At 48.2% G+C, this 19,809-nt stretch overlaps 2 protein-coding genes and 1 long non-coding RNA gene across 4 annotated transcripts in view; 2 read left to right on the forward strand and 1 right to left on the reverse strand.

The window, feature by feature from the left end:
- The window catches only part of LOC309848526 (ral guanine nucleotide dissociation stimulator-like), a 438,233-nt gene that overhangs the window by 289,405 nt on the left and 129,019 nt on the right, over nt 1-19,809 (reverse strand). The window lies entirely within an intron of this gene.
- The window catches only part of LOC309848891 (uncharacterized protein), a gene marked incomplete at its 3' end in the record, with an annotated part of 339,926 nt that overhangs the window by 274,152 nt on the left and 45,965 nt on the right, over nt 1-19,809 (forward strand). The window lies entirely within an intron of this gene.
- LOC309848542 lies at nt 968-19,358 on the forward strand. Of its 2 annotated transcripts, none has more exons than XR_014303117.1 (3): nt 968-1,047; nt 1,172-1,276; nt 19,231-19,358. It is a non-coding gene; the product is annotated as an uncharacterized lncRNA (long non-coding RNA). The 2 variants fall into 2 exon arrangements; XR_014303118.1 differs by lacking the exon at nt 19,231-19,358 and adding an exon at nt 2,059-2,114.

A 19,809-nucleotide genomic window follows, 5' to 3' on the forward strand; every position in this document is an offset into this window, starting at 1 on the left:
GACCCTGGGGAAGACTTTGGATCTGACTCTGAAGATGAGAAGCAGCCACTGGGGTCTTCTGAGAAAGGGACGGGCCAGGTGTGATTGTTCTATTAAAAGGTACACCTGCTGCTCTGTGAAGAGAACTGGCAATGAGGGGCAAGAGTGGATGCTAAAAGCTGCAAATGAGGCAGACAGGAAGAGTCTGTGATGTGAGCAGGGGCCCGTGGAGACCGGCTCCCAGAAAGCCACTCTGGGGCAGCGTCCCAGGCTCAGTGGGACTGGAAGGTGCTCTGGAGGCCCAGTGAGGCCAGGGGAGAAGCCTCGGAGGAACCAGGGGCCAGAAGCCACTGCAAGGAGCGCCGGGGAGTCTGAGCCCTTTCCAGTGGCTTGAAGGGAAAGGGCAGGAGAGACAGGGCTGGAGAGAGAAGGGCCCCGGAGAGGGGCAGGTAAGAGGCTGTCGGGAAGGAACCCAGAAGTGACCCCACAGGCCTCCCAGAGTCCTCTGCAGGGAGGCAGAGCTTCCAGAGGATTAGCAGAGATGACTTTGTTTACGGCTGGGAGACAACCAGGCAGAACTTGGCTTCCTTCACCATTAGAAGCAGTTGGCCTGACTTAGGAGGTATTTCCTTATTGTCTTCTGCTCTTCCGGTTTTCTTCTCCCTCCAGTGGGGAGGACTGACTCAGGAAGCCCGCAGAAGCCTGCTTTTGTTTGTCTTTGCAACAGACTTGACTGGAGGGGAGAGGGGAGGGGTCTGGGTGCCTGAGGTGGGGCCTGCAGAGTATCAGGGAGATGGCCTGCTGCCCAAGGGGGCTAATCTTGCCCATTTTTGGCAGTCACTGTTAGGGAATGCTACTGGGCAGGGTTCCCATGTCAGAGGGAAAATAAGCTCAAGGCTTATATTTCTCAGGCTTTAGGTAGACTCTCCATGGTTTTCAAGCTTTTGAAAAATGTCTGTTAATGGGAATCTATTTTATATATAGGTATCAGAATTGGAATGGAGAGAAAGAGGTTCCTGGCAGCCTCAGGACCTTGCTGGGCCCCCAGAATGGACTGGAAATGTCCAGGTACGGGGCCACTTTTTAGGATCGGATCTTTCTGGCTGGGTAATGGAAGGAGCCTGGTTCTGAAATTTTACCCTAAAGGCCTGGTCTGGCCTTAATTTTTCACCATTTTTGCCTCTACCCCTAGGTACTGACCAGCCTTTGGGAACAGATGAAAGAAGGGGTTGATCTTCAGGCTTGAATTCTGCCTCAACACAGCCCTTCCTCCTTTTGAGGTGCCCAACAAAGAGAGGTAAAGGCAAACATGTGCTTTTGATGACGACAAAGCCCAATGTAGACCCTTGTAACCTAGTGTTGGTCCCTGTGGAGTGTGCCTCCTTCCTGGGCTGGAGGCAGGCCTAAGGCCCAGAGTCAAAACGGGCTAAGTGGACATTCCCTCCAAGCCCACACCAGAATCTTTCAAGTAGGCATCCCAGGAAAGGCCTGCACACTGGGGAGAAGCCAGAGCCTGAAGCCTTCCCAACCTGACCTGGAGTCTGCTACTGTGCCCTAGGCCACCTGGGGTAGGGGGAGGACTCATGTGGGAGTCATGGTGCACATGTCCCCAGGTTTCTCTGCAGTGTGCACATAGAATTAGAAGTTCTGGGTTCACATATCCATAATGATAGTGCCGAACTGTTTTCCAGAAAGATGACCTGGGTTGTCCAAGTCTCTGTCCTTGCTGTTTCTTCTCTGTTAATTCCTGAGAGAAATATGTCAAACCTCCCACTATGTTTGTGGATTTGTCTGTTTACCATGTGTGTTTTGTTGGGGTTCTTTTACTTTTAGATTTGAAGCTATGTTATTAGATTCATAAAATTGTTCTACCTTCTTGGTGAATTGATCATATTCAAAACAGTTTGGAGGTTTAAGAATGTTTCTAAGAGCATTATGCTTTGCCAATGACACTGAACCACAGCCCCAGATGCGAAATTGTCCAAATGTTATTTTTTCACTAGGAAATGACCTTAGTTGTCTCTCCTGATGCTTTTTGCGTTAAAGTCTATTTTGGACTTCTAACCTTGTTGCCTCCAGGATCTTGGGAGAAAGGGAGCCCAAGGCAAAGTGACGTTGATACAAGTAGACCAAAGAGGGCTGGAGAGGGAAAAATAAGGCTTACTCCCCAGTGAACCACCCAGCCCCTCTGTGCTCAAGGAAGTTGAGGGATCCTCAGTTCACTGCCTTGGGGGGACTGGAATGAGGCAACAGAGGAGGAGTACAGCCTTGAGGACAGCCTTCCCATCAGAACACCTGCTAGACTGGGGATCAGAACATGGAAACTCAGCTGTGTGCATACATGACCTCTTCATCTGTCCACCCTGCAGCTCCGGGGGGGTTGTGGCCAGTGGGAGAGCCTGAGTGCTCTCAGGTGTGTGCGAGGATGTACTTCCTGCCAGCCCACAATAGAACTCCAGATATTTCTGAATTTGTCATTCTCTTCTTCGTGGACGTACTTATCCAATCAACAAAATTTTTTTAAAGGATAAAATAAGTTTTTATTTATAGTCTTATAGTAAAGGGGAAAGACTTAACTTGCAAGACAATTCTTGGGCAGTATGTACAACGTACCTTTTACTTCCATGTGAGGGAATCAAACATGGACTGAGACTACACAGTACATGCTGGAAATCAGCAAATGCCAAGAATGGAGTAGGAAAGAGACAAAGAAATATGGCCTAAACACACAAACCCCTTCACCGGGATCTGCTGACGGAAGCCAGCCTCAGGACTGGTCACATACTGGGAGCGGGTTCCAGGACAGGTGGAAGGGGAGTGGGGTGAGGGTGGGGAGGGTCTGCTCTGGGGGATGGGTTTAGTATCCGGTCAATTGCTCTTAGTATTTACATACAAAATCGGTTGGCTCTGTTTCTTAGAAATGCACAAGTAAAGAAAGGAAAATCTGATCTTTGCTTTATGAATTTGCCACTTTGCAATACCGACATCATCAGAAATAGAGACAATTCACTCAGATACAGGTTTCAGTAGCAGGAAAGTATATCGAAACATTGTCACTGGCCCCCAATCCAAAACCTCTCCCTGGCCTGATCCTCCCTCCTTGTCCCACCCCTTACCCTCCCTTGGCGGCTACCATTTCACTGCTGCCTGCTGTCCCCCACACATACCACACTGCTGCCTGCTGTCCCCTACACATACCACACGAGTGTCATGCACCGCCCCGAGGCTGGCCGAGAGAAGCAGGAGTGAAACAGGCCGATGACAGTGCTGCAACTCTGTCCCCACTTGTTTTTATACCACAGACTTCTTCAAGGATCTGGCCTTTCAATAGGAAGGTAAATAGCTTTTTAGAAGAAAAATAGATCCTCAAAAAATAGGGGGATTAGTTCTGATGACTCCAAACCAGTCATCTTCTTAAAGTAGAGCAGTCCACAGATTCACCAAGTCTATCAAACGGAGGTGAGGAGGCCCCTGGAGGAAAGGCCTGTTAGGGGCAGGAGTCCTTGGGGCATGTGCCGGGGGCGAGGAGGGGGGCGGCAGTGGAGGAGCTGGTGGCCGGTCGGAGGGCCGGCCATCTGTCCTCCAAAACAAAAGCTTGGTTTAAAAATTCCTGGTGAGGACAGGGAATCCTTGCAGGGAAACATCAGAAAAAAAAATTGTTGAGATGGGGAAGGAGAATGAGAGCTGTTGTCCAAGAGCTTCCATGTGAAGATCAAGTTTGAGAAAAAAGAGGGAGCTTAGCTGTCTCCATCTGCAGCTCCTCCCTGCTCTGGGGCTCCGTGCCTGCCCCCAAACCAGAGTCAGAGCCTCGGGCAAAGACAGAGATGGCACTTCCCTTGGTGTTGGGGTAGAAGCGGTTGTCTGAGGAGGGGTGGTTGTCCAAGTTGAGCACTGCACCTCACCGTCTCCAGTGCCTGGACTTCTTGCTCCAGAGGAACATCCTACTGCTTGAAGTCATCAGTGTCTTGCTGGTGTGTGTGGTTTTTCCTTCACATTTCCTGGATGTCCTCTGTGGCTTTGTCTAGGACTTGGGCCCGGGATGCCTTCTGTCCTTGGAGTGACAGGTAATGAGTACCACAAACTGGGAAAGCTTTCTTAATGTGCTCCCTATGTTTTCATTCCGGGAAATTATGGTGAGCCGGTTTGTCAGTCATAGATTGAAACCTCGGTTGCTCTTTGTCACTCTCCGTCTCAAGGTCATGTCGTCCTTATGGGTCATTTCCTAGGGTTCCCTCCCAAGGATGGGGGGGCACCTCCCTGACAACAAGCCCAGTCCCCCCACACAATCACTCACTCAATTGTGCGTGCACACATGCACACACACACACACACACACACACACACAAACATGGACAAGAACCACCTTCTCACTCTAGTCAACAGATACTTATGAAGTGCCTACTGTGTGCAGACACTGGGGCCCATTCAGACTCTTCTCTTTGAGGTTCCTGGTCCCTGTTCAAGGGACACTGGACAAAATCTCCCATCCTTGAAAGGCCCAAGCTGCTCTCTGGGGGCCTGAGTTGACCAGGAAGGCCTCAGCCAGTTAGCAGGGGAGATCAAGATACTAAGGCTTCTTAATCCCTCAGACCCCTCTCTCTCCTCAAAAGCTAGAAGCCTCTGATATGGACATTTCTTGCTCTGGAATAGTCCTCTGGTCCTATGAACTAGAAAGACTTGTGACTGGGAGATGCCATCCGAAAGCGGCTGAGATCTCTCCAGTGTGAGGGTGGTATGAAAAGAGGTTTATGCCTCCAAATGTCCCTTATTCTTTCTCCTCAAAGTGACAAGATCTTCATTAGGTTTCAGCCTAGGGGAAAACTCAAGAATAAATGAACTGCCAATGCCACGGGGCTCTAGAAGCTCAAAAGTGTCACAGCCATCAGCTAGACCGAGGATAACCATGTAAAGTTGTTGCCAAACTAGAACACTTGAGAATGGCAAGGAGTGCTGTTAATATGCGCACTGAACAACCACCAGAAACCCAGACCGTCCTGGGCCAGCTGAGAGGTGTGGTCACTCACTCTAGAATGGAGTTCCTCAGAAACAATCTGCAATGGAGAAATTTGGTTCCCTGTCAGCCCTCTCAGGATGTGACTCAGAAGTCATGCTAACTGAGAGGAATCTTTCCTAGACAGGCCCACTCCCTTTTTCCAGAACACAGGGCAGGAGAGCCTCCCCAAATGAGGCTGGGGTGGGCCACTTTAGAAAGCCACCCTGAGGGACCTCGAAGGCAGAGAGGGACATGGAAAAGATGCACGCAGGCCTCCTGTGAGGAAACCCCATCAATGCTGGAAACTTAGGGGCTCTTTGAAGATATGCTGGCCAGGAGGAGGAAATTCTTGTAGTCAGTGAGGTCAGAACACAGGCCTCCGTTCCACACTGATACTTTTCTAGAAAGTCAAAAATGTGTTTGGCCTTTGTAGTTGGTTTAGGGGAAGTTTCAGGCTCTGAGATTGAACTTTCCAGGCTCCCATCTCTTGTTTCCATGTGGTGATGCATTTATGGACTGTATTTTTAGAAGAAGATATTTGAAAATGGGAAGGTATTCATGACAGAGGAGTGACTCAGCCCTCATTGGCCGTGCCTCTGTTCTGGATGCCTTGAGATGGGATGGCATTCAGGACATGAGTGGGACTCGGAAGGTCCCAGCCTGTTACTATGAAGTGAGCAGAGGCTAAACATTTTAACCAAGAGGCAGGCTCCCCAGTAGACCGGAGGCAGGGATACACTAGAATCCAAACTTACCCATGGGGCTGGAATGGAGCCAACCTGATGTGTCTCAGCTCCCATCTTAGCACGAGTGTCCAGCAGATAGTATGCGTATGCGCCCTTCTCAGGTGAAAACCTTCCAGATCTGCTCAGCTGTCCACCCAACCAATAAGTGTCCTCTCTTCTTTAAGTACTGCAGTCGTGAGATGTGTCACGCTGCTCTTGGCAGAAGAGGGTAGCCCTGCAGAAGAGCTGGTTGCTCTGGACAGGGGTGGGCGTGGGCTGATCCTCTAGGCTGAGGGCATGGCACCAGGGAACAATTGGTCGACCTTTTTTTTTGTCTCTAAAAACTGAAAAGGGAAACCCGGAGAGACCAAGAGAATAGACTTGATAATTAATTCTTACAACTAAAGATAGCTATACTAATAATAGCGTTCATGGTAATAATTACTAGGCACAGTAGCCAACATTTACTGAACATGCTTAAATGCAGGGTTTTAATGAATTCTCACGATAACCCTCTGAGGTTGGTATCATTGTCCCATATTTTAGATGGGGAAACAGGCAGAGAGAGGCCACATCACTAACCTGATCTCCAACTGCTTTAAGTGGACCTGGGTAGACCCAGCCTTCTTGGCAGGACATAATGGCCGTGGGTCAGATGGGAGTGTCCTTGGGCTCCCACCACCAAATCCCATGGCTTTCCCTCTGCTTCTTGCCATCCTTCCTTCTGACTGGTGAGAAAGGAAGAGGCACAGCTTACCAGTCTGAGGGACTATCCTCCTGGCCTGGCCCTGACTTCAGCCTTTCCCTCCCTTACAGGTTCTTCCCATCACAAAGAAATATATGCAAGTCTCTCAGGAAAAAGAACCAAAAACTAAAACCTCTTCTTGGAGCCCATTCCCTTCCACCTCCTCTTCTTTCTATCCCCTACCACTAAACTTCTAGAAAAATTTGTTTGGGTTCTCTGTGTCCACTTCATTTCCTTTTACTCCACAACCTGCTCTAACCTCTATTCTGCCCCATCCCCATCTCCTCTCCACCAGTGACCTTACACCCTACCCAGCGTCCATCTCTGTCTCTACTGTACTTGCCTTCTTGAAGATTCCATCCCTGTTGGCCACTCTTTCCTTATTGAAGGGCTCCCTCCCTGTGACTTCCTTCCTACGACCTACTTTTAATTTCCTCCTATTCCTCTAGCTTCCCCTTTGTTGGCTTTATAGGCTCTATCCTTTCTGCCTACCTGTGATGGTTAATTTTGTCAACTTGACGGGCCTACGGGATGCCCGGACATTAGATTAAGCATCATTCTGGGCATTACTGTGAGGGAGTTGGCCTTCTAGAAAAGTGTCAGGATCAGATTAACATGTGAATCAGTGGATTGAATAAGGCAAATGGCCCTCCCAATGTGGTCCTCGTCTAATCCACGAAAGGCCTAACTAGACAAACAGGCTGAAAAAGGGAATTTGGTCTCTCTGCCTGCCTTTGAGTTGGGTCATTAGTCTTCTTCTGCCCTTGGACTTAGACTCAGACTAGAAATTACACCGTTAGCTCTCCTGGTCTCCAGCTTGCCCACTGTAGATCTTGGTCCTTCTCAGCTTCTAGAATCACATGAGGCAATGCCTTATAACCAACCTATCTCTCTCTACCCAGTACTCCTATAATATATATGATGTCCCACTGGTTCTGTCTCCCTGGAGCCCTCCAAGACCAACAGGCTGGAGCCCCTGAGCACTCTTCAATCCTTATCCCCATCACATTATGTCTGTCATAAGAGAATGTGTTTCACATTATTGTAGCCTAATGTGCTCCTTAAGGACAGAGATTGTGTTTTATTCATCTACCCAATCCATAATAAGTGCTCAGAGGTATTTGTTGAATGAATGAACAAACCCTGAACTTGGACGCACATAGGAGTAAGTACGATGCATATAGCCACAGGTGAGGCTCTTTTAATGTGCACATGATCTTCACGTTGGCAGTGCGGACCGCCATCTAGGGTAAGAAAGATTCATGTACCTTAAATCCAATCTAGAGCTTAAAGTCCCTCAAATGCATTACTTCAGTCAGGCCTCCTGTGCTTTGGTCTCAATGGCCAGGCATGCATGTCAGCTCAGTAAACAATCTTTGGGAAGGAAAAGAATAAATATATATTTTCTTTCTGAACCTACAGACACAATTTCAAAATCTCACCTCCACCCAAGGCGCCAGATTCCCTTTCACTGTGCACTCTGTCACTTTCTCTCTCCACCTGTCCCCTTGCTATCACTCTGTCATATTTGCAAGACGGAGTTCTTGGAGAAGAGAGTAAGACTGCATGCCTCTTGTCTATAGCTAGAAATTATTTGGCAGGTTAACAGTCAGCCTTAGGCCTTATTCTCTGTCTTGAATTTATAGGGGAAGTACCTATACTCCTCAGGCTGACATAAAACCACAAGAACCTGTTTTGACTTTTGTTGGGGATGGGCTGGGACCAGTGTGCAAGGGACCTGTACGAACAGGGCAGGGGAAATGTTAGAAGGCATGTCCAGGCCTGAAGGCTGCAGGTGGTGACAGCAGGAGAGAGTTTTGACAGAAGCCTATAAAACAGAAAAGTGCAGAAAAACAGGTAGTGAAGGTTCACAGGCCCATTAAGTAGAACATTCCATGATGTTCCTTCTATGTTTTTCCCGGCGACATAGAAATAGTTTCTCCCCTGTAGGTCATGTACCCCACTTGGGACCCAAGGTGGGGTGTGAAGTGATAGAGAGGAGGGGTGAGTGCTTGCTTCCAGGATGGGCAGCCTGTGGTAAAATCTTGGACGAGGCTGCAGCAACTCTATCTTTCAAGAGAGGTAGGAAGCACCTGCCTCCAACGTCCACTGGCTTCTGACGTACCGTGTATGGAGATCTGCTCCTTTCCCCCAACGTGTTTATGATCCACCATTAAGGTCGCTGCCTCTAGCTAAATATTCATATTGAATGTTCGTTCATTGGTGAATATCAGTGTTAATCAGTCCGACATAAATCCGTGGAGCTGGTAGAAAGCTGAAATCCTTCCTTAATTCTGAAAGGAGCCCTAGGGAGAACAGCAAAAATGCCCGCCGTCCTGTGGTACCAATGGACTCCACCTTTGTTGGGCCGGATTTCTCCTGAGTTGTGATCTGTGTGGCTGAGCGGGTCCACTATATCTCTGTTGGGGATGACTCTGAGGCAGCATTGAAGTCGGTCACTTGCAAGTTTGAAGTTGAATTATTGGAGCGCCCAGTGCCCATACCAAACAGTACAGAAGTAGAGCCTGAGGACCTTCGTGACTCTGGTGACACTGAAGCCACCTCCAGTGATGGCCCCTTCAGTGTCAGGCCCTTTGCTCCTTGGGCTTATTCCTAATCAAGACAGATCTTCTCATGGCTGAGACAGTCTAAGCCTGGAGAATTCTCCCTCTCACTCATGAGGAGCAGAACGGAGGGTTAGAACCAGTGCCTCTCACCCAGTGTGATCTCCCCATTATTTCCATTCAGCCTATTTCCTATGACTCCTTGGGTCTTTTTCATTCTGTTGTTTTTTTTCCTGCCTTCCAGAGAAGCTATGGAGAAGAGCCCCTTGCTTGCCTAAAGTGACACATTCCTGGCAGTCTTGAAATGCCCCAACACCTGTCAAAGGCCTTTCTACTCAGAGATCTCCTTTAGGCACGTCTGATCCCTTCCTGTCCGCTGCCCTGCACAGGCACTGTGCCCCTGGCTGGGGGTGCCAGTCAGCAGCACCAGGCTCTTGTTCCTCTTTGCGTTCCAGGGCTGAGCCCCAGCAGAACGTGGTGCATGCTGGGTACGGACAGAACTTTCTCCTTCCTCAGTGCCACATGTCCCGCCGGCCTTTCCTCCTATGTCCCAATGTCCTGACTAGAACACTAGGCTAGAAGTCTGAAATCAAGGTGTTGCTGGTGAGGCCATGCTCCCTCTACAGGTTCTAGAGGGCAATCTGGTTTTTGTTTCTGTGGTTCCTGGAAACTCCAGGTGTTCTTTGGCTTGGGGTCACATATCTCCAAACCCTGCTGCCTGGGTCCCATGGCCTCCTCTCATCTCTCTGTGAACTCTCCCCCGGCCTTTATCTTACAAGGACACATGCTGACATTTAGGCCCCACTGGGTACCCAAAAAAAGTCTCCTCACCTCAGAATCCTTCATGGAGTCACTTCTGAAAAGACCTCCTTCCAGCTAGGTCAGATTTACAATTTCTAGGGATCCGGACTTGGCATCTTTGGGGGCTGTTACTCAGAGGACCACAGACCTTTGAGAATGGGCCAGGAGAGATCCCAGATGCAAGTGGGGGCATGAGGTGGGCAGCAGCAGGGAGCCTATCACTCGGAGGAGGAGTGGGGGGCACTGGGATCCGGGGAAGTGTGGGAAAGGAGTAATGGGTGAGGAGTAGGGGTGGGTACTGGTAGGAAAGCGCCCACAGGGAGATTAAAGAGAGTGTGAAATCACTTCTGAGAGAATTAGAAAAGGGACTCGAGACCCTGAGAAGAACTGCCAGCAGCACCGAGGTCGCTGGGGGCTACAGGCCACAGATTTGTAGTGACACCAAACTCATGCCTGGGGAACATTCTCTGATAGTTTAAGCCTGTGTGTGAGAGAGAGAGAGAGAGAGAGAGAGAGAACATGGCACAGAGAGCCCACCGTGTCTTTGGCCGGGTAGGTTTGCAAGGAGGACAGGGAGTGGGGCCGTTGGTGGCACTGGTTCAAGTCTGGGCTGCCCAGGAACGCCCAGGAAGGAAGGATCACCAGGAAAAGTACAGAAAGATGGGCTAGTGAGTGCTGTCAAAGAGCAAGTGTGGTGCCTGCTGCTGGAATGAGTGTTTAAAGTTTTGGAAAATTGCCAACTAAGCAGAGTCCAAAGTTTGGGATAAAGAGGGTGCAGGATTGCGGGTATATTGAGAGAAGTGGCTGAGATGGGGGGCGGTGGGGAGAGGGATAATGGGGGAGGGCCAGAGCTCTGGGACCAGCCTGCTGGATGTGACAGCCCTGGGGTGGGACTTACAAGGGAGGAGTTATGGGCTCAGGGGCCAAGGCCTTCCTTGAACACGGGAGGGATGGATGGGCAGCCTCAGGATATCTAGGGGGCCCGGTGGGTGGGGCGATCTGCCTCCAGGCTGCAAACAGAACTCCAGTCTCTTCAAGGCAGAGCTGTGCCAAGGCCCTGGGGTGGGGTGGCGGAGTGTGGGGGGGCCGAGTTAGCCCTGGAAGTTTCTGTTCCTTATTCGCTGACAGTGCCATGTTTGAGAGAGGTAGCTAAAGTTGGCGTTCGCTGCTGAAAGGCACTTTCAGAGCAAAGAAAGAAGAGATGGTCTACTCTTGGGTCAGGGCCTGACGTCTGTTTTGGTTGCATAGGTTAGTCATTTATTTGCCAATGCTAAGGTCTGTGCTTGAGAAGCCCCTCTAGTCCGTGGAGCTGATGGCAAGCTCCTGCCATCAAGGAGAGGAGAACTGCAAGCTGAAAGACTGTCGTGGCCCTTTGGGGTCTGCCCACACGGGACCGAGCAGCCCCCCTGCCAGAAAACCACCCTTGTGGCTGGACAGACCCAGCCTGCTCTAACCTCTAATAGGGGCAATAACCCCCCTTGGTGGAGAGGTGAGGCTCCAGGCACCCCTAGGGACCAGAGCTGTAAACAAGGGAAGACTTTGTACTGAGACCTTGTAGTAAAGGGTGGCCTTGGGTTATGCAGGAAGTGACTTTCAACTCGCATAATTTAAGGTTGTTGCTGCAGAAATAAATATGAAGCAGGAAGACAGGGCCTTCTTTTTTTAAAAAAAAATTTATTTATTTTTAAAGATTTTATTTATTTATTTGACAGACAGAGATCACAAGTAGGCAGAGAGACAGGCAGGGAGAAAGGAAGGGAAGCAGGCTCCCTGCTGAGCAGAGAGCCCAATGCAGAGCTTGATCTCAGGACCCTGGGATTATAACTTGAGCCGAAGGCAGAGCTTTAACCCACTGAGCTACCCAGACACCCCTTTTAAAAAATGTTTTATTTATTTTTTTAAAGATTAAAAAAAATTTTTTTAGGGGGACAGAGAGAGAGTGAATCTCAAGCAGGCTCCCCACTTGAGCACAGAGCCTGTCACGGGGGTTCCATCTCAGGACCCTGAAACCATGACCTGAGACAAAATTGAGTCAGACGCTTAATTGACTGAGCCACCCAGGTGCCCCTAAAGATTTTATTTATTTATTTGGCTAAGAGTTGCTTTAAATCTCTCCATCATTGGCTTTGTAATATTTTGCCATGTTCTCTCTCCACAGTTGCCAGGGCGGGGGATTGGCGGAGCACAGTGGGCTTCTCCGTGACATGTTTTGTCACATTTAACTTCTGCTCCAAAGTTAATGAATTTCAGGCAGATTTTTCAGCACCTGCACCTAGTGAATACTTGAATGACATTTTAATAGGCACCAAAAATACTTCCAATTACAATGTTAGCGAATGATAAAATAAAAGCACACCAGTCCTCAAAATCACTCACGGGATTTGCAGGGTTCAAGAACAGCCTGGCTCAGGGGATCCCAAACCCAAACCCAGTCTCCAGCTCAAATGTCATAAAAAATATACATATTGGATATTTGACCCTGTTCCTGGCACAGAGTTCCTAATGTTATATAACAAATTAGTATTTGGTTTTCCTCCCAGGTTCTTGGCACAGAGTTTCTAGGGCCCTCGGAATTTCCCAAATGATAGTTGTTAATCATAACCAGGCCCTTTTGCATCCACTCCTGAGTTTCTGTTACTGCGGTGAGTCTAGGAGTATGGGGGCTGGTTGCCGAAGGAACCTACCCAATCCTTGAGTATCTTAGAGTATCCTAGAGTATCACCAACCCAGTGATTAAAGGGCTGGAACATGGGGTGCCTGGGTCGCTCAGTGGGTTAAGCCTCTACCTTCAGCTCGAGTCATTGATCTCAGGGTCCTTAGATCGAGCCCCGCATTGGGCTCTCTGCTCAGTGGGGAGCCTGCTTCCTCCTCTTTCTGCCTGCCTACTTACGATTGCTCTGTCAAATAAATAAATAAATAAAAATAAATAAATAAAAAATTTTTAAAAAGGGCTGGAACTTTTAGCCCCACCCCTGGACCTCTGGGAAGGGGAGAGAGGCTGGAGAATGAGTTCAATCACTGGTGGCCAACAACGTGATCTGTGTAAGGAAGTCTTCACAAAGACTGACTGAAGGTGCTGGAGAGCATCAAGGAAGGTGAACTTGGGGAGCTACCTGGAGAGTGATGCACCTGGAGAGGGTGTGGAAACTTCACTCCATTCCCATGCCATTCTTCACGCCATATTGCCCTATGCATCTCTTCCTTTGGCTGCTCCTGAGCTGAATCCTTTATAATAATTAGTAATAGCAAGTAAACTGTTTACCTGGGTTCTGTGAGATGGTCTAGCAAATTACTGAACCTGAGAGGGCCCGAGGGGGGACCTGTTGGAATCTTTGATTCTGTAGCCAAGTTGGACAGAAGTTGTGGCAATCTGGGGACCCTCCACTTGTGATGGGTGGCCAAGGCTGGGAGGAAGTCTTGTGGGACTGAGCCCTTGGCCTTGGGGCCTGGGCTAACTGGGCAGTTCGTGCCAGAATTAAATTAGATTGTAGGACACGCATTCAGTGTCTGCTAGGAACTGGAAGATTACTTGGTGTAGGAAATAAAACACTTTCAGTGTCAGAGTGTTAGAAGTACAGAAAGAGAGGTTTTTCTTTTAACCAAGATTAACAGCAGGAACACGGCTTACCATTTCCTGTTCTACCAGCTTCAAAATCCGGTGACTCTTAATGAATTCTTACATTTTGGAAACATTCCAATTTTTGCAAATAAAGTGAGTCTTTATTAATATTTTACCTGGTACCATTTCAGCTTTGCATAATCTTTTAAAAAAGAAAGATTTTATTTATTTATTTGAGAGAGAGAGCCAGCACAAGCAGGGGGAGCTGCAGAGGGGGAGGGAGAATCAGGGTCCCTGCTGAGCAAGGAGCCCAATGCGGGGCTCAATCCTAGGACCCTGAGATCATGACCTGAGCCAAAAGCAGACACACAAATGACTGAGCCATCCAGGAGCTCCAATTTTGCATAATCTTAATTAGCATGAAATCTGTCCAATCATTCAACAATCTTTTTTGCGGTATCTTCTGTGGACCAGACTCTCTTCTAGGTGTTAGAGATTTAGCAGTAAGCAAAACAAATGTCCCCCCTCCCCCACCAAGGACTTCTTAGTCTAATAGGGAGCTTGATAATAAACAAATAATAGATATGTGATAGATACTCTTACCTCCGATGTCAGGTAAGGGTAAGTTTATGAACAAAAATAAAGCAGAAATGTGTGAAGGTGGTCAAAAGGTACAAACCTTAGTTACAAAATAACAAAAGTCCTGGGGATGTAATGTTCAGCCTGGTGACTACAGTTAATAAAACAATATATATTTGGTGGGGCGCCTGGGTGGCTCAGTGGGTTAAAGCCTCTGCCTTCAGCTCAGGTCATGATCCCAGGGTCCTGGGATCGAGCCCCACATCAGGCTCTCTGCAGAGAGCCTGCTTCCTCCTTTCTCTCTCTGCCTGCCTCTCTGCTTATTTGTGATCTCTCTCTGTCAAATAAATAAATTTAAAAAAAAAAACATTGTATATTTGAAAGCTGCTAAGAGAGTAGATCTTAAAATTTCTCATCACAAGTAAAGTAATTGATAAACTACCTATGATGATAGATGTTAACTGGATTTACTGTGCTGATCATTTTGTAATATATACAGGTATCAAATCATTGTGTGTTACACCTGAAACTGACACAATATTATATGTCAGTTATAGCTTGATAAAAGAAATATCCAAATAAAGAAAGAAATATATAAAGCAGGGGAAAGGATAGGGAAATACAGAGAAAGAGGCGCCATTCCAGACAGGATGCTGGAAGGAGTTATGTAGATATGGGGAGGGGACACCGTAGGCAAAGGGAACAGCCAGGAGCAGAAAGGTCCTTGGTGACTATTTAGCTCCTAAAGGACTTAGTCTGGCATTGACCTAGGAGGTGGGTTAAACCCACTAGTTATGGAATCAGACTTGATTCAAAACCCAGCTCTACCACCTACTAACTACATGTCTTTGGGCAAGTGAATTAATTTTTCTATGTTTGCTCGTCTGTTGAATTTGGGATAATAGTCTACTTGGCTCATAGGGTTGTGGTAAGCATTAAATGTGACAATGAACATAAAACCTTTATCTCTGACCCTCATCATAGGATGGGCTCCAAACACAATGACTGTCACTATTATTATGATTACTGGGAATAATAAGCCCTTTGAAAGCAACATTTGTGCAGTTACTACTGTTGACACATGGAACTCGGGCAGAGCACAGAGGCTGTCTCTGCAGGGAAGAGTAACATATAAAACACGTCTGTGGATATGCAAGCCCATCACCTCTCTGGACAAGGGCTGGTGGGGGCCGAGGGCAAGAGAGCTCAGTTCAGAGCAACGGAAGAGTGAGAATGAGTATTACCAGGACTCGCTTTTAGAGCCCCTGCCCATTGTTCTGCACCTGCAAGCACCTCACCAACTGGGTCTCTGGCTGTCAGACTGCATGTTGGGTGAGCACTGCCACTTTGGGAAGAAGAATGTTGACTCACGGCCACATGTGCTGTTTGCAGAACCAACTTGGGCTTTCCTCTTAGCTTTCAGATGCCCAAAACTTTGGCCTACCCAGCCTGGGTGGGGGGGGCCCAGTCAGATGTCAGCCCTGGGAGGAGCACCCACAAGTGTGAAGTAGAGAATGGAGTTTGGCAAAAGGAAGTGCTTGTGTTTTTATAAACACAAGCAATTTGAAATCGAAGAACACGTCCTTCTCTTACACCTGTCAGTGGTGTCCCAGCTGTACTATTATAATCACCTGTTACCTTTCCCAGCTCTTCCAGAAGGCTGGGAGGTCCTTGAGGGCTGAGGCGGTTTTCTCGTATTCCTAGAACCTAGTACCTAATAGATACTCAATAACGAATGAATGAATGAATGAATGAATGACTTCAATGTCAAGGGAAAAATATAATTTATAGTGCTAAGTAGCCTTATGATAACCAGGTGTTCATGTGTAAATGTGTGTGAATATAATACAATTTTATTTCTTGACCTAAGATTTAATACTCTATTATAACATTTTTCCTGTTGTAAAATCTCTGAGTAGCTTTTCTTAAACCACTGCACAATATTGAAATGTGTGGCTAGGCCACGTTGGACAGTCAGCCATCCTTCACTGGTGAGCGGTTCCCATCTGCCCCACACCCTGAGACTTTCCACCTGCCAGCTTCTTCCGGGTTCTTCCTGGCCCATCCTGTGCTCTCTGCTGTCTCACCATCCAGAAGTTCTTTGGTGACCAACAAGATGCTCTCCTGTGACCTGGCAAGAGGCAGGCAGTCTGTGAATTCTGGGAATGGAGAGGTGGAGCGAACCCACCCTCGTTCCCCTATGTGGGTGCTCTCGGGAAGTCTTGCTGGGGAAGACTTAGACCCCTTTGCGCCCCTCCCCCCAGGTACAGGAATCACCCCGCCCCACCCTGTCCCTGCTCACCTGCGTTTTCCCAGGGCCCCCTAGCCCAGCTGCTGGCTCTTATGAGGGGGATTGGGTCTGCCGGGCTCCCTATTCGATTCCCAGTGCTGGACATTCTGCCTGGCCTGCGGTAGACACTCTGTAGTTGTCTGCTCTCCCTCTCTGTGGCTCTCCCCCATGTGACTACCTCACACACTGTGTCGGGTTATCTCATTACACCATGGCTCCCCTTTCTCCCCCATGTCCTGTCCCTTGCTGTTGTGACCAGCATGGGGCTTCTGGAGACAAATTCACCTCAGCTGCCTTTTTTTTCTTATTTAAGATTTTATTTTTAAATAATCTTGACACCCAGTGCGGGGCTCAAACCCACAACCTTGAGATCAAGGGTTGCAGGTTCCCCTGACTGAGCCAGCTGGGGGCTCCTCTGAGCTGCAGGTTTCCCCTCCATCTTCAGGCAGAGTGTGGAACCAGTGTAATTAGCATAACAACACGGAGGCAGTTTACAGAGTGGGGGGCTGGTGAGGGAATCTGAGACAGCAGAGGGGAAGCATCTGATGGAAATGGACATCCGGAGGTGGGCAGCCTTCCACTCCGGCACCTTCCACTCTGACGGCAGCTGGTGCTGTTCTCTGAGATAGAAAGCAGCCCCAGAAGAGAGTCACTGAGCATGGCCACATCTGTGCGCCTGTCAGCCTGGAAGGCCAGTGCGGGGGGGGGGGGGGGGGGGGGGGTGTTAGGGTTGGGGGGGTGGTGTCACGTGGTTCTGGGCCAAGCATTCCCCTGTGTGTCCTCTGCAGGAAGGAGGCAGCATTTCCTAAGGGCTGGATTCTGTCCTGGGCGGCTGGTTTTTCTCTGGAGCCACTTAGGTTCTGTCTCTGCTCTCTACTTACTGAGTTGGTAACTTGAGGGCTAAAATCAAATATGACTTTAGAAGAATTCTTAGCCTGATATGAATGAACGTAATCCAGACACCACTGATGCAGTCTTTAATATCTTGAATGTGGGCCCTATTGATATGAAGAACATTTTCCAAGCTTCTAGGGACTCTCTGGAATTAAGCCTAGATATGTTAAGAAAGGTGTATAAGAACACCCTCCCCCACCCCCCCAAACATGTTCCAGCTTCCAGAAGGAGATGCAGCTTCTCCTTTGGTGTTTCGCCTCCCTTTCCACCTCCTCCTCCTCTTCTCCACTTTTTAAAGTTGTGGGGTTTTTTTGTTGTTGTTGTTTTGTTTTTTTAAGTAAGCTCTAAGCCTAACATGGGCCTTGAACTCATGACCCTGAGACTAAGAATCGCATGCTTTAGGGGGCATCTGGCTGGCTCAGTCAGTGAAGTGTCCAACCCTTGACTTTAGCTCAGATCAGGACCTCAAGGTCCTGAGATAGAGCGCCGTCCCTGTTGGGCTACGCGAGGGGTATGGAGCCTGCTTAAGATTCTCCCTCTCCCTCTCTCTCTGCTCCTCCCCCTGCCTTCTCTCTCCAAACACACAAACAAAGCCAAAAACCACCCCAAACCCAAAAAACAAAAACAGAATCACATGCTCTACCAACTGAAGCAGCCAGATGCCCCTATTTTAAAAAAGATTTTTAATGTCTATTTTTTTCTGGTTAATGAAACCCATATCAGGAGTATTGCATTTATGAAATAAAGGAGATCAAAATCAATAAATACTCCAATGCAGTGACACACCATGGTGTTCAGTAGAAAGGAAAGTTCTGTGGAAACAGTCATTTTCACTTACAGTGGGTTCGGCTATGACACTTGTGGATTTATTTCAAAGCAATTGATAGATTAGGGAGCAGTGGAAAAGTTACGCGCATTCTGCCTTTGCCTATGAACAGTGATCTGCACCCACTTGAACTGAGTTAGGTAGGAACACACAAAACACGTGCACATGTGTGCACACGTGCACATGCACACGCACGTGCTCACACCTCAGCTACTAGCTACCTCGGTTCACCACGTGCACTCTCTCAAAAGGTGGTGCTTTGCGATGTTTTTGCACATGCATGCTTTTTGGTATTATAGCAAACAAATATTCATCCAGCATCCCAAACATGTCTAAGCCCGCTGGCTCCAAACCCCAAAGAGTCCCAGCGGCGAGGAAAGAATTATTTATATACGAAGATCTTAATGGCAATTGCCGAGTTTTGCAGAAGTGACTCCGTCCCAGTGCCAGGAACGGCTCATTTTGTGGTTTCAAGCAACCATTGCTACAATTTCCAAAGCACTGAGTGCAGATGAGAAAAATTAGAAATTGTGATAGAAAATTGTAAAAGAAGTCTATAATGTTGGATTCAATTTTCCATTTTGATGAAACCACTATTTATCAGAAACACAAGCCACAAGGGACCTGAATCTCAAAGGCAGAAAAACATGTCTCAGGATTTAAGGTTACAGAAGATTGCTTACCTTTGATATTTGGTACCAAGGGAAACCAAGGGCGATAAACCCACCCATCATCAAGGGGGCTCCCTCTTTCTGATCAATTTCAAATAATGCTCTTTCCACTGTTCAGGATCACAGACATGCCACAACCCTTCCCAGCCTCCTCTACGAGCACACCTCAGGGTCCTTCTCAAGGGAAAGTGCCCTATTCACTGTCATGTTTTCTGTTATTTATGAACCACTTCACATGTTCTAACCTCCCTGTTTTTTTCGGGTCCCATCTTCTTTCTTGGAACGTGTCACTGATGGCATTTAAAATGGTGCGGAAATCACATGGACTCCCCTGGCCCTGAGCTATTTAATTTTGCTTAGTCTAGTGATTTTTAGGAACACCTACGTCAAGAGAAAGCACCACGGACTGTATTTGGAAGTGGTTTGTCAGCTGCATTACTTAATTAGACTTAGTAATCTTGCCACGTGGCCGTGAGTGACTCATGAGGTGTGGGGCAAGGTGAGGGTGGGGGAGTCGGAGCCAGTGTTAAACTTCTGAGGACCTCACATACACAAATGTTCCTTTTCTTTTCTTTTCTTTTTTTTTTTTTTTTAATGTTGGAAGCTATCGACCTGGAGCTTCTAATGTAAAAGATCCTGGAGCTGGCAGAGTTGGCAAAAGACACCAGGGCAGGCACTGCAAACCCAGCGAACCCACAAAACGAACCGAAGATGATTCAAGAAAACATGTCAGAGAGGTGTGTGATCTGGGCAGACTCTCCAGAAGTGCAGCAGGGTCAGAGGTGTGAGCTCAAAGTGCGGGCTGGCGCTGGCAGGGGTGTACATGTCTGGTGGTGGGGGATTATTCTGGGGAAACAGGGGCAGAGCGGAGGGTGTGGTGGAACAGGTGGGAGGTTATAAGCAAGAGAAACAACACATCTGAAGTGCTGGGTGCGAGAAGGGGGGCCACACACCACATCTGGACAAGACCAGTGACTCCTCTGTGCTCCTGACATCCAGTGTTTGGTTCTGTGGATGATGTCCCCCTTGCTTCAAGGTCTCAGTCAGTCAGAGTGTGGAGCCTTGGGCTCTGCAGCCAGAAGGAATGTGCTAAGGTTTGTGAGGAGAGCCCTGGGAATAGCCACCAAATCCCTCACTGAAGGGAGCAGAGAGCGCGCAGAGCTCGTCTCATGGCAGATCATAG

The sequence above is a fragment of the Mustela nivalis genome (genome assembly GCF_964662115.1).
Source record: "Mustela nivalis genome assembly, chromosome: 15".
NCBI lineage: Eukaryota > Metazoa > Chordata > Mammalia > Carnivora > Mustelidae > Mustela > Mustela nivalis.